Below are 13794 nucleotides of genomic sequence, written 5' to 3'. Positions count from 1 at the left end.
CTAGATCTTGAATAAACTTGCAGCTCTCTTAAGGAGTAGAGTTTTGTCCTCCAGGCAGTGGAATGACATTGACAGGCTTTAAGGAAGCCAGAAAGTGACGTGATCAGATTTGACTGCACACTGCATTGTGAAAAGTGGATGGGAAAGGCCACGACCTGGCTCAGGGAGAGCAGGGAGCTGCTGAAGGTCTGGGAGGAGGGCCAGCACTGAGGTGGCAGGCGGGAGGTGAGGCTGCACTTGTAAAGGAAGGAAGAAAGCAGAAGCTACAAGATGTCGAGGTTTATTACACAGGGTATGTAAGAGAAAATGTTCAGTTTCTTGAGTTCAAAAATGAGGAAGAATTTGAATATCAGTGATCAGTAGATCAGAAAGATGGTTTCAGAGTAGGATCTGTTGGGATTGAATTTTTGTTGCAAAGCCCTGGAAGATTTATCATGAGAGGATTATAGTAAGGAGTTTAACAGCATGAAACTAGGAATCAGAATACTTCTGGTTATACATATATGTTATTTGTTTCATACAAGTAAACCACAGTCTATTTGTCTTTAAATGGATGTATGTGCAAGTACCTTCTGACCTTGAAAGAATTCATTAAATGCATTTATTAGAAAACCTGAACTATGGATAGTTTTCATTTTAAAAAGCATTTTACTAGAATCACTCAGTGGCAGAAAGGTATTGTTTTCACTGTCCATATATGCATACATAGCATGTACCCTGACCAGACTAGTACCCTGACCAGACTCGTGCCCTGACCTTGGCCCTCCTCCACCTCCTCCCTCCCAAGCCAATTTCAAGCAAGCTTTACTGTTCCCTTTTATACATGGACATATTTTGATAGTGATTTTTGTTTCTTCATACTAGTATTACCACACATATTGTGATGTTCAATAGCTATGTAGATACAAGCAGTGAATCTAAAGAGAGAGATCTAGACAGAAAGATACTGTCTGCCTTCTTACATTATAAAACAGTGCCTTAAGACCAGAGGATGAGCACATCACTGAGGAAAAGTATTTAGAGACAGTCAGTTCCAATGAAGGAGGCTCAGGAGAGGGGTAAGGAAATCCAGGGCAGCCACAAAGCCTCCTCAAACAGAAGCCGTGTAAAGAAAGGCAAGACAACCAAAGTCTATAGAAGAGTCAACCAAAACTAGAAAAGAAACGTTTCTGCTAATCCCAGTAGCAGTCCTTTCATACTGCTGGTTTCCTTACAATTTTGTCCTCATTAATTTAGAAAACAGTAACACAATTTTCATTCTGCTGTATTTGTTTACTTTCATATCTACTCATCTACCCATCATTTTCTTCTCCCTCTTTCATTTCTTTCTTTATGTCTCCTTCCTTTTCTCTATCCATCCTTCCTACCTCTTTGTCTCCTTCCTCTGTCTTGTTTGCCTTCATTCCTTTCTTCGTTGTAATTCTTTCTTTTTATTTACTAAATTGCCAGGCTGCACTCTAGCCCTCACATCCCCTCTGTCTCAGCCTCCTGTGTGCTGAAATTGCAGGTACCTGCCCCAGTCCCAGACGTCATTCTCTTAACTCAGCTCACAGGTATAAGAAAAGCCACAAATCTTAAGCCTGTCTTCACAAGCCAACCTTTCCTTATACATCCTCATTGGTCCTACATGGGCTGCTTGGTCTCCTCCAAAGGACCCCCCCCCATTGTCATCTTCCAAGGGACAACCACTAGTGTTCTTTTTAGAACATGCCCATGGGTCACCTCTTCTAGAATTTCACATAAATGAAGTCCTACTGTGCATGTCCTCTCTATAACTCATTCCACAGGAAGAATGCTTTGAGACTCATCAGTATTATTGCACCTATTGGGAAATTTTCCGTCGTATTTCTGATGAACATGCCACTAGCTAAGCCAAGTTTATTTATCCTTCCATAATGGAAAAGGAACTGTTTTTGTATCTGTGGCAGTAAAAATAAAGCTGTTAGTTTCCAAATACTTTTCTTTTTTCAAATTACTCTTTGGAACAGTTTCTTGCATCCTGGGCAAATATCCAATAAAGGGATCTGGGTCATAAGGTAGATCTAAGTTTCTAATAAACCACTGGGACTTTTGCCAATATATTTAAAAAATTTATAATCACAGTGACAATGTGTGGTAAATTTCACTATTTGCTGTGGTCATTTCTGTTCATTTTGGTCATTTTGATGGGTATGTTTTGTCATGCCCGACTGATGTATTGCTCTAAAACTGCTTAAATGCACTAGAAACTTACGGGAAGATAGGGCATGAGTACTTGGAGATTTGGGGCACAACCTGCATAGACCACGTACTTCAGGGAGCTCAGCCTTAGCCCAAGAAGTACAGCGTCGGAGGCTAACTTGCAGGATCACAGTTCATTTACCTCGGCACTAAGAATGCCACAGAAGATGGCCCAAGATTTCCCACTCTCTGATTAAATGTACTTCCATTGAAGAAAGCAATTTCAGAGAAGAGTATAGGATAAGAAATTGTATTTTGATTGGTTGAATCATAGTTCATGTTACCAATTTTAATTTAACCATTTATACATATTTTGTCTCTTACAAATAAGCAGAGTATAGTAACACTATTAGACAGATGAGCATGAGAATGAGAATATAGTATTTCTTGAGCTAGTTCCTCCTGCTGACTTGACTCTTTTCTTAACTTTTTAAACATGACCAGCATAAATGACACTACCTGGTATTATTACAAGCAATAACTGGGTGCTGTAAACAACACTAAATTGTTCCTTGTACAATCAGTATTACATGCTATTTAGTTTTAAAATGCAGTGTTGTGAATTTGCTCACTCTCCTGTCTTTTATCATTAGTAAATGTCTTCCAAAGTCATGGTTATTTAAACATATTGTATACATTTTTAGAGGGTGTTTAGAAAGTGGTTTAAAGGTAATTTTAGGGCTGGTAGTTTGGCCTAGTGGTAGAGTGCTTGCCTAGAATGCAAGAAGACTTGGGTTTGATTCTTTGGTACTACATACACAGAAAAAACTGATAATGGTAGAGCTCTAGCTTTGACAAAGCTCAAGGATAGTGCTCAGGTGGCCCTGAGTTCAAGCCCCAGAGCTGATAATAATAATAATATAGCTCTGTAGCAAAAAATTTCATCATTCTTTTCCCTTTATTTCACTCTAGTACCCTATTTTTTAAATCTATTTCACATAAATTCCTAATCTATGTAAAACAGAATAATGAATGCATAATTTACATTTAACAAGAAATAAAAATAAATAAGTACAGTTTAAACATTATGCCTGTGGATATACACACACAATTTGGAAAGCCCCTTGTACTTCATACCGCTCTTCAATCCCGTCAATAGAAATAGTCTAATTGATGCTATTCTGTGATCTTCACTTTCTCATACTCATCTTTTTTTTCTAAATATTCAATGGACATTTCTGACATCCTGAGAATTTAATTTTATAAAAGTATCACTTGGAGACTCGGGGATCTTGAACAGGCCACATCCCTAGGCAATAAAAAAATGTGACCTTCTTGTGAATCCCTCCGTTTCTTACTAAACAGAGATGTTATTATGAGTATGATACAGATGAAATATGCAAAGCATTTTAACAGGGATAGGCAAGATTTGAATGGGACGAGTTACTTGGATGTCCAGATTGATAATGTGATAGGTACCCAATGACAGCCTGAAGATGTTCATTACTCAAAAAGTGCAAGTCTCTATGGAAAGAGCAGTAAGTGCTCAGGTTGGTCCACACCCAGCTTTAAGGGAGCAGGGAATGCCTGGGTTTCCATGGTAAGTCTGGGTTGTAAGGTATAAAGCGCAGACCATGGATTCCATGGTTTGAGCTTCCTGATGGCACCCAAGGGGAAGCTCAGGCTTTCTTAGACTCCTCCAGTGTAGCAAAAGCAGGGAAAGGGTACGTCAGGGAACCACGGCTGTCTGGAGTCAGCCCTCCATGAGGAGGAGCAAGTGAGCCCTGCACATCCTATATACATTTCATAGAGTGCAGCAGACGTAGGGAGTGCCATGATGCATGACTAACTAGGGAGGTGTTAAAAATCCTAAAAATAAGAATAAAGTGCCACAGAAAATTACTATTTTAGGCTGTGAATGTTCAGGATACTCCTGCAGTATCTTATAAGACAATAAAGCCATCGTCTGATGCAAGTCAAGGTACAGTTTGATTCCACTCTGGCTCCCAACATGGCTGAGTCCATACTCCAGGACCACGCAACAAGACAGAGTCAGGAAACTAATTTCATCAGGACATTCTCCTTTCCTTCAATGTGACTTAATGGCTGGCAAAGACTCAACTCTTCACTCTCTTGCATGGCAAAGTGTGCACTTTGTGCTGGTGTCATGGTCTCAGGTTGCAGGTTGCAGGAACAGAGCCATGTTGGCTGTCACTCTAAGTCTTCCACATTCATGCACTCAGAGCAAAAAGTGATCAGGATTTATGCACCATGATAGCATTGACTGTATTTCAGATCTTAAGGGAGCCTGGTTCTTTAACTAACTCCTTCATTTACCAAATAAGAAAAACTATGCTGCACCTTGTCTAACCCACTAAGCTCCAGAAACAGTAGAGTATAATAATATCCGCACAGGGCCTATGAACTCTGAGATTCATGCTGCCTGCAAACCTGGTGGCAATGTTTTCTAGAGACCTAGATCCACTGAGAATGTTTTAATCCCCTAAGAAAGGAGATTCAGCACATCTGTTATCCCAGCTATCCAGGGACTGGGAAGCATCACAGGAGGATCCTGCTCAGAGGTTGGTCTGAACATGAACCCTATCTGATAAATGAGTAAAAGCTACAGAGGGTTGGGAATGACTCATGTGGTAGAATGTCATGGCATGTACTAGGCTCTGAATTCAAACCTCACAACTACCAACAAGAAAAGAAAAATAGTGAGAGGTTTCTTACATATTTATAAGCTACCATACATGGTGGTATTAATGCTATAATTTTAAAATATAATTTTTATGCTGTGCTTGGCAAAGTACCTGGAATTCAGTAAATATGCAAGTTGCTTCTGCCAGTACAACCATGACTAATTACTACAGTTATTCAAATACTACTAGGCATAGTCTGTTTAAGTTTGAAATTAAATTTAAGCCCAATGATTATGTGCAAAGTTATGGATTAAAACAAACATAGCCCCTCACAGCCCCTTCCAGCATCCTAACTGTATCAACAACCATCAGAATTATACCATGTGATCCAGGATAAATACCAGAAACATTGATATTTCATTAAAGAAATACTGACTTACTGACTTAGGTGATAAAAATAGGATTTTCAATAAGATATTCCTGCTATAATTCTGCAAACACCATCAACCACAAACTATAGGCAATAATTAAATAGTGCAGGCTCCAGGGCTAGTAGACTCGGCTGTTTCATTTTCATTCAGGAACCTGGCTCTCTTCCCTCTCATTTTCCTGGCTCTCCTGACCAGTGTGCTGAACCTAGGCTGACTGCCTCAGGACATGGAAGGCCCAAGTATCATACCTGATGGATCTGCACTCCACAATGTTTCTTTACTTCCACGCCTGCACTCGTCTGTTGTGGGTGCTGACCTATTCTTGGAAGAATATTTAACACTAATACTCTCCCCATTTCTCTTTCATCTGCGATACATGAAGTGCCTTTAAACACTGATTCGTGGCTTGAGGGTGGCATGAGGCACTTCAGCTCTATCTACCTACTGAAGCTGTAAAAATTCTGCAAGTGTAAACTCATGTGCATCATTCTCTTGGTCCGTATTCTGCAGTTTAATAAGGAAATTCATGCGTCTACCTTCCAAAAACAGTGACAGACATGGCTATGTTTCAATAGAGAACATGAAGAGATAATGATCTCTCTGATGAACTCTCTTTAAAACCCTTTGACTGTGATGCTTGGCTGTCCTGAGATGTATTCTTTACTTCTGAAAACGGGAGATAACTTATCATTTGTTGCAGGAAAGAGATATATGAAATAATGCCTAAAAGAAAGTATGATACTAAGACAGTGTCCTCATGTGTTGCTAATTAAAACAGATTAGCTAGATATGATAAGAAGATTCTGCTTACATGCCATTATTCACATTGCATTTAAAATTGCATTGTAGGGTGATCTGTAAACAGCAACAAAACTGAGTGAATGAAAATATAGGATTAAAATAGAAACTGAATAAAACTAGGATTCCATTCTTTATGGGTTCTGTATCTTTTGTTTCTACTTTCCATTCTTCCCAACAATACATTGTTTGTTTTAGTCCTGTGTTTTTCTCGCACAATCCCCTGAGAACTGGAAATAAATGATTGTTTTCAATACAGTCTGTTTTTTTGTTGTTCTCTAGAAATTGGTGTGAGGGAAGGTAAAAATCTATCAGAGTTGCTCAAAGAGAAATATTGGGTGATAAATTATCTATCTGAGCACGTACAATGGACACACGGATACTCTGAAACTGTCAGACCCAGTGTAGGCATGATTAGAATAAAGTCGCTCAATGTCAAGGCCTTGCTTAAATAAAAGTGACAAGTTCTGACAGAATTTCTGCCCGGTGTGGATGGATGACTAAGCAAGCAGCATCGAGATGGGTTCTGGAATTGCCTTTTGTCAAGTGTTTGCTCTGTGCTCCATCTGCAGACAACATCCTAGCAGGGGGAAGCAGAATTGTTTCCAGAAGCTACACAGGTGCAGGTTCCCAGCTGACTATCACCCGGCTGAACCTGGTGGATGACACCACTGGAAATAAAAGGACACTGGTTTTGAATACTGGGCTCAGGTTTGGCTGTTCCCTCTCCCAGCACATTCCTCTGGACAGCAGTGTGCACTCTCCAGGTGACATGTATTTCCTTTGGAAGAAAGTTGGGCTACGGTTTAGGTTCCAAGAACTGAGCATGTAACTTGAATAAGCTGTCTGTTTTCTCTTTAAATTATTTTACCCCATATATAATAGGAATCGTATCTTCAGTACTTATTAGACCTATGCTGCATGCTAGGGACTGTGATAAACTTGGAAAGGTATAAACATCTCTATCTACAAAGTCTTCATAGCTCATCTGTTTAGTGAGCAATGAGAAATAATTTGACAGTATCTAAAATGAAAGGCACTGCACATTGATGCAAAGATTCTCCAAAATATCTTATGACGGATTGATATGTATATCTTAAGAAAAACAAAAGCAAGGCTTGAAAACTTAAATCTTTCAGCAGTCATACTTTACAAAAAGTAAGAATAAGAAAGGGAAGAGAACTTCTAGCTCGGGTACAAACAAGGACATCAAGTCCTTTGTGTCTTTATACTTCATCTCCCCAGTCACCTGTTCTACTGAAGACAAAAGCTTTTACCGTAAACAATCAATTACCTGTGCAAGATATATGCTATTATCTATTTCTGTGCAGCAAATTTCCTTAAACTTAATAGCTTAATGCAGCAGAGTTGAAATCCCACAGAGCTCCTGAGAGTCAGGCTAGGGGAGCTTATGTGGGTGCTTTCAGGCTCCTCATTCCTGTCAAAACTGAGATGGGGCCAACCTTATCTCATACATAAACTTGTTGCTGGCCTGAAACTTCAGTTCTTTGGCCTGAGAACCAGACTGTCCAGAGAAAGAAATAGACTGAGAGCCTGACTCTACTGGCTTACACCTGTAATCCTAGCTGCTCAAGAGGCTGAGTTTTGAGGACTGTGGTTCAAAGCCAACTCAGGCAGTAAGGTCTCTGAAACTTTTATCTCCAATTAACCACCAAAAAACTGGATGTGGAGCTATTGCTCAACATGGAAGAGCACTAGCTTTGAGCAAAACAAACAAACAAAAACCTCGAGGACAGCACCCAGATCTTGAGTTCAAGCCCCATGATGAACAAAAATAAATAAACATAGTAAAAATAGAGACACATACCTACACACACACACACACACACACACACACACACACACACACACGGCACTAAATAAGCCCCAATGCTTCAACAGAACTTCCAGAGTCAACCCCCTAACTTCACTTTATTCTTATTACAAACAAAACAGTAATGACAGCCTGGATCAAGGCAGAATGGTAATGATTAGTTGGCATGTTTTAAAATTACAGTTGGACTCAGTTTGGGGAGGCATGTGCCTTGGCATCTTCCCGTGTCCCACAAGGGGCAGGACCTACTCGGCTGGGATCTGCTCGTGCTGATCCACTGTTATGTGTGCTCCTGGAGGACCTGGGGAGCCAGTGGTAGATTTAAGACGTGGAGGGGCCAGCTGCCGTTGTAATGGATGGTTTCATGGATAGTAAGGCAGTGCAGAGCATACAGCACAATGGGGGCCTTCACAGCCCTTTATCCCTGTGCCCTTGCCACCCCCAACTGACAGGTTTGAATGTCCCCAAATGGGGACAAAATGGGCACATTGCCATAGTAACACCATTCCAGTTTAAATGCTTGTTAAAATTGTGGCTCCTGATCTCATAGCCAGAGGGTAAACCAGAATATATTACATAAGAAATGTCTGCATTTCAGTGATGTATATACCTCTCTCTCTCTCTCTCTCTCTCTCTCTCTCTCTCTCTCTCTCTCTCTCTCTCTGAAAACCATTAGTTAGTTTAATAAGGTTGATTTGTACAAATTACACATGAATTAATCAAGTACAAGCTGTGTTTGGTGGAATCCGAAAATCAGTCTACATAAGAATGATGCTATCACGACTGTGACTTTATTGCAATCCACAGTTTAGAACTAACTCTGCACATGTGATTTTATTTCATCTTCATAAAGAGCCCTGAGAGAGTCCTCCGTTGGGTATGTGAATGGAAGACATATAGGGAGACAACTGGCACTGAAGGAATTCACCTCAGAACCCTAGCTTTCAAAGCCACACTGCCAACTCTAAAATTAATGCAAAGCAAAGAAGGAAAAAAATTGTGAAAACTTGTTGTTTTAAGTTTGATGAGTTTTAGTACTGTGCAAAAGTGTGCACTTTACAACTTTCTAGAAATTCTCCTGAATTTTCCAAGGAACCACTTCTTAACTACAGTGAAAAGCAGTATAAAATAAAACAAATCCCAGCATGAAGGGCAGAACGAAGGAAGAAGGGAGTGAGGGAGGGAGGGAGGGAAGGAGGGAGGGACAGAAAGGGTCCTGAACACTGGTCTTGAATCAGTCTACACATCTCTCAATGATCTTCCACTTGAGAAAACAAGAAGCCCCCTGCAATTTGATTAAATGGAGAGTAGCCCCAAACCCGATTTAAAGAGTTTCTCTGGAGTGGAAGTAGTAAGGAACATTTCTAACAAGTTCCTCAGCTGCACTTCTCAGAGCACGCAGGGGTGACAGCCCCTTTCTCATGCCTTGACATCTAGTCTAAAGTAGTAATGGCTGTGTAGTGAGTGACCACTTCAAGCTCCACACAGCTAACCCGTGCAGCACCCATTTCAGCCAGTTCTCCTCAGGGATATTTTTGTTCTAAATGCGAGGCTAGAATAATTGCCTTGAGCTGCTAGGGGCAGAAGTCTGCTTTTATTCACACTTTGCAGTGTGAAGGGAGGCTCGTGGCCCATGGGGCTTGCCTCCCTGGAGAGGTTGGAGGCAGGCACACTCCCTCCTCTGCCAGATGAAGAAAGCTGATCTTGTTCAACACTGGCCTCTGTGCTGAAGCAGACTGCCTTGCCAAGGTCGTGTCTTCTACCAACAGCCTGAATCAGGGACTAAAACACATAGGCTCACAGGCCTTAGAAACTGATTCCATCCAGGGGCTCCCCCTGCCAGCTCCAGCTGGGATCCTGGGGTTGGTGAAGGCATACACCAAGGCGATATCACAGTTCTACATCACCCTCCATGGAAACTGCTTCCTTCCCTTTCTTAGCCTCAGTGTAGACTGATGACCAGATCAGTGAATCAGCTTTCTAGGAATTCAACCTGTGGCTGTTAATCTTCCCAAAATGAACTGTTGTTATGACCACTATCATGAGTACAATCATTCTTCCCCTCACTCATTTCCCATGATAAAGGCTCCCTTGTATAGAAATATATGACAGCCTACTACTTCATCTATGGAGATGATAAAAACAGCTCATGGAAGTCCTACCAATAAATCGCTAGCTTTCATAGAGTCTGTACAGTAAGCTTACCCTTGGCAACTAGTGAGAGGAATGTTTCATAAGCCTGCCCATGTGAAGAGGTGTCCAAATTGTGTCAGTCACTTTCTGAGTCCAGTGGTGCCCCACGGTGGGCTACCCGAAGTGCATTTACACAACATTCACTATCACTCCTAGTGGTGAGCAAGACTGGGTGCTGTGTGTACGGTGTTGGCTTGCAGGATCTGTGTGATTGTGTGACTGTGCTGGTATGGTGATGGGCTCTGTTGTTGAGCAGCTCCCACTGAGTGGAGGCTATGGACTGAAAGCCTTCTTAGTCAAAACCATTGAAATAATGTGGGTTTCCTTGAAAACTGCTCCTGAGCACAGGGTTGACCTTTCTAAAAAAGAACATTAATTTACTGTTGGTAAAGAGCCCATTTGGTGAGAAAGAGTCATTTTTGTTGCTTTGAGTATTCAGGACCAAGCTAACAAAGGAGCTGGATTACTTAATCATTGATAGAAGTGAAGCTATAATTTGGATGCAATTTAATGTCTTTTCTTTTGCAATCAATTTTTGCCGGTTTCAAATAGCGTGAGGTTGAATAAAGACTTGGCCCCATAAGTGTCTCTTCCTTTTACATACTCTCTGATATATTTTTAGCAAAAGAGGGGAATAGGTCATTCTTTCTAACTAGTTTTAAGAAAACCATGTCTCGTGTTGTATGAAAGGAGAGAAGGTTAGCACTCCCCTTGACAAGGATGGAAGAGGCCCTTGGGCCTGACAACACGCATACGGTTAAGGCATTGCCACCTACTTTGTGGCAAAAAAAAAAAAAAAGAAAACCATTTCTCAAAACTTACTTTTATAGGATTGGACTTCTATTTTGAAAAGCTTTTGGAATAGCCCTGAGCACTTTCCAGAAACTTAATTAGGAATCATCCTGGAGAGTTTGCAAGGACAGGGAGACAAAAATCTAGGAACAAAAGCGACAAGACATGTAGTGAGAAGGATCAAGGTGTTCTAGCCTTGGCAATTATACTCTGTGGTAAGTATTTGCTCCAGGGGGCTATCCCGGAAACCATAACACCTTCTCTCTGCTTCTGAGTTATGACAGTCAGAATTCCTTACTACAAGGGCAAAATTGCTCTTAACAAAAAAATTATTTTTAATGTGAGGGATAAATGATAACAAAAATGTCATCCATAATCTAATGATCACTTCACTAGTGAACTAATTATCTGATCATCTGGTTAATTATCTGAATGGTTGCCTCTCCTCTGGTGCCAGAAACTGAAAATACAGTTCTACCTAGCTCTTTATTCAACATCCACTTATTGAGTGAATTCAGCAGTTTCAGTCATGTGTTACAGGGATCGTTTAAGACTTTCTGGCCTTATGACTGCAGGCAAACCACACATCCATTAGAAATCATACTTCAAATCCTTAGCTGCAATCCTTGTCATGGCTTGCAGTGCGTGGTGGGACAGTCTCTCATGCTGCTTCACGGCAGCCACAGCCCTCTGCATGGTCATGATGGGAAGCCACTGATACTCAGCAGTGCGCTGGTTTGCGAAGCTGTTATGGTCCAGGGGCCAGGTGTATTACATGAATTTTTTCACCTCCTTTCCAATGTATAATGGACTAATGGGAACCTATCCCTATTAGAGGTAGAAAAGGATCTGTAAATAAATCCAAACAAAGCACACCTTTTAAAGGGCATGAGAGAGAAGTAGAAGCATCAGTCCTACCATAAACAGTCCTAGGAAGATTCCCTGAGGTACAATGTTCTAACCAGTGTCTGGAATCTAAGATGAGCTAGCCAGAAGATTTAGTTCTGCTTTCCCATCTGAGTTACACAGCATGCCGTGGACTGCCCTGTCTGTAGTCAACCTAACCTTCCCTTGCTTATTTTTCATGTGACACAAGTTTGATGGCATGGGAGGAAAAAAGGTGGGACTGGACAGGATGAATTTGCCACACAAATTCACCACATCAAAATTGTTTCTTAAAATCATCCTGGCAAAAGCTCCCTTTTTCCTTCCCTCCCTTTCTCCCTCCCTTCCTCCTTTTATTCTTCTCTTATCTTCTTCTCTCTCTTTCTTTTATTTTTTGGCTTTGCTATGTAGCCAAATCAATGATCCTTCTGTCTCTCGTGTGTGAGTGGTGAAATGTACACTGTGTATCATCCTACTATCTCTCATGCCTTCGTTTCTTTAGAATCATTGAGAGCATGCTTCTTCTTTTTTTTTTTCTTTGTCATTTCCCTTTAATCTGGAGCACTTGATGGGATGTTCTTTGTCTTTCATGATCTTGAGGGGTGAGTGACAGTAATTTGTGCAATGCCCTTCAATTTGGGTTTGCCTCATGCTTCCATGTGGCGTGCTTCTTTTTAAAAAAATATTATAAAACACTAATGTTCTTTTAGAATCAAAGTCAAATCTAATATCAAACATATCTTTCAAATCACACTCACCATTCCAGCCTGAATAAAATTCTATTGGTACCTTTCCCCTTCGAAAATTTTAGGCAGCACAAAATAGAGCACGGATTTTCCACTCCCCCTCCACTCACACTGGACACGTGGCCAGCACCAGGATGGATGAGGGAGCCACTATTCCTTGTACAAAATTCAAAAAATGTAAAACATCAAGCAAAAATAAACAATAGCAACACCAAAAGTAATACAAAAGCAAACACCATCAAAAACAAACAAACAATACCCCCATTCATTTCCTTAGTGTTTTGTACGTTCTAAAATTCACCATAGGAAGAGATGTAAACATGACACGTACACAGGGTGAAACATCCAGCTTTGGAAGCCCATTATCGCAACATTCAGTATAAGTTATGAGGCCACATTAGCCAGCACAAAAGAAACCTAAGATGAGACACCCAAACAACAAGGAGACAAGCTTCACACCCCTCAGGAGGGTCACTGTCAAAAAGATAAAAAATGATGGAAGTTGGAGCAAGAGGGGCCCTTGAGCATGGACATGTAAACTGGTACAGCCACAGGGAAAACATTACAGAGATTCCTCAAGAGGTTAAAAGTAGAGCAGTCATAGGATCTAGCAGAGGAAATTAACCCAGTATGGCCCAAAGATGTCTTCCCTCCCATGTGTATTTTGACACTGTTTATAGTATGATCTTATATGTTGCATATAAAATATAAGCCTTGAAAAATGTATCACTTGTGACAACGTCCTTGAACTCAGAGGACGGGAGACTCAGATGTAGAAAAACCAAGTCAATCATCTCATTTACATGCAGAAACTAACATTGTAGGAGATGAGAAGGAGCTAGGCACTCATTGTCAAGGACTGTAGGGGAGAGGACAGGGCAGATGCTGCCGAGAGAGAATGGAGCGCTGGTGATGGAGGAAAGATCACTCTGCAGACTTGCTACGTAAGATGCTGAAGACTGTGGTCACTACTGTAATGTTCTGTGCTGGAAATTTACCTGATGCACAGTCACCTGGTGACTCAGAGTGGATGGACTTATTAACCAGGGTGTTTAGATCATTACAATGTATGTACGAATCAAAAATCATCATGGATACCTTGCCTACAAGATATTTTTGGTCAAATAGACTCAATAAAAATGAGGAGAGGAAAAAATCATAAAATAGGTGTCAAATATGACTAACTGGACAGATTCCTCTGTCAGGGATAGGTAAGAGTACCCTGTAACAAGGCCAGCTCCACATCCCAATTTTCCCCTGGAGAAAGCAAAGGGAGAGGGACAGGCAGAGAGGAATGCATAGATGGCGAA

The 13794-nt window shown here is 40.9% G+C and overlaps 1 long non-coding RNA gene and 1 other non-coding gene across 9 annotated transcripts in view; one reads left to right on the top strand and one right to left on the bottom strand.

The window, feature by feature from the left end:
- Positions 1–13794, bottom strand: part of LOC150044548 (uncharacterized) — a 604944-nt gene that overhangs the window by 271638 nt on the left and 319512 nt on the right. The window lies entirely within an intron of this gene.
- Positions 10738–10863, top strand: LOC150044550 (U6atac minor spliceosomal RNA). Its single transcript, XR_016533141.1, has one exon. It is a non-coding gene; the product is annotated as a U6atac minor spliceosomal RNA (small nuclear RNA).

Source organism: Megascapheus bottae, chromosome 29 (genome assembly GCF_031878675.1).
Source record: "Megascapheus bottae isolate mThoBot1 chromosome 29, mThoBot2.hap1, whole genome shotgun sequence".
Classification (NCBI taxonomy): domain Eukaryota; kingdom Metazoa; phylum Chordata; class Mammalia; order Rodentia; family Geomyidae; genus Megascapheus; species Megascapheus bottae.
The sequence above is the reverse complement of the archived record's forward strand: the minus strand, read 5'-3'. Positions and strand labels throughout refer to the sequence as shown.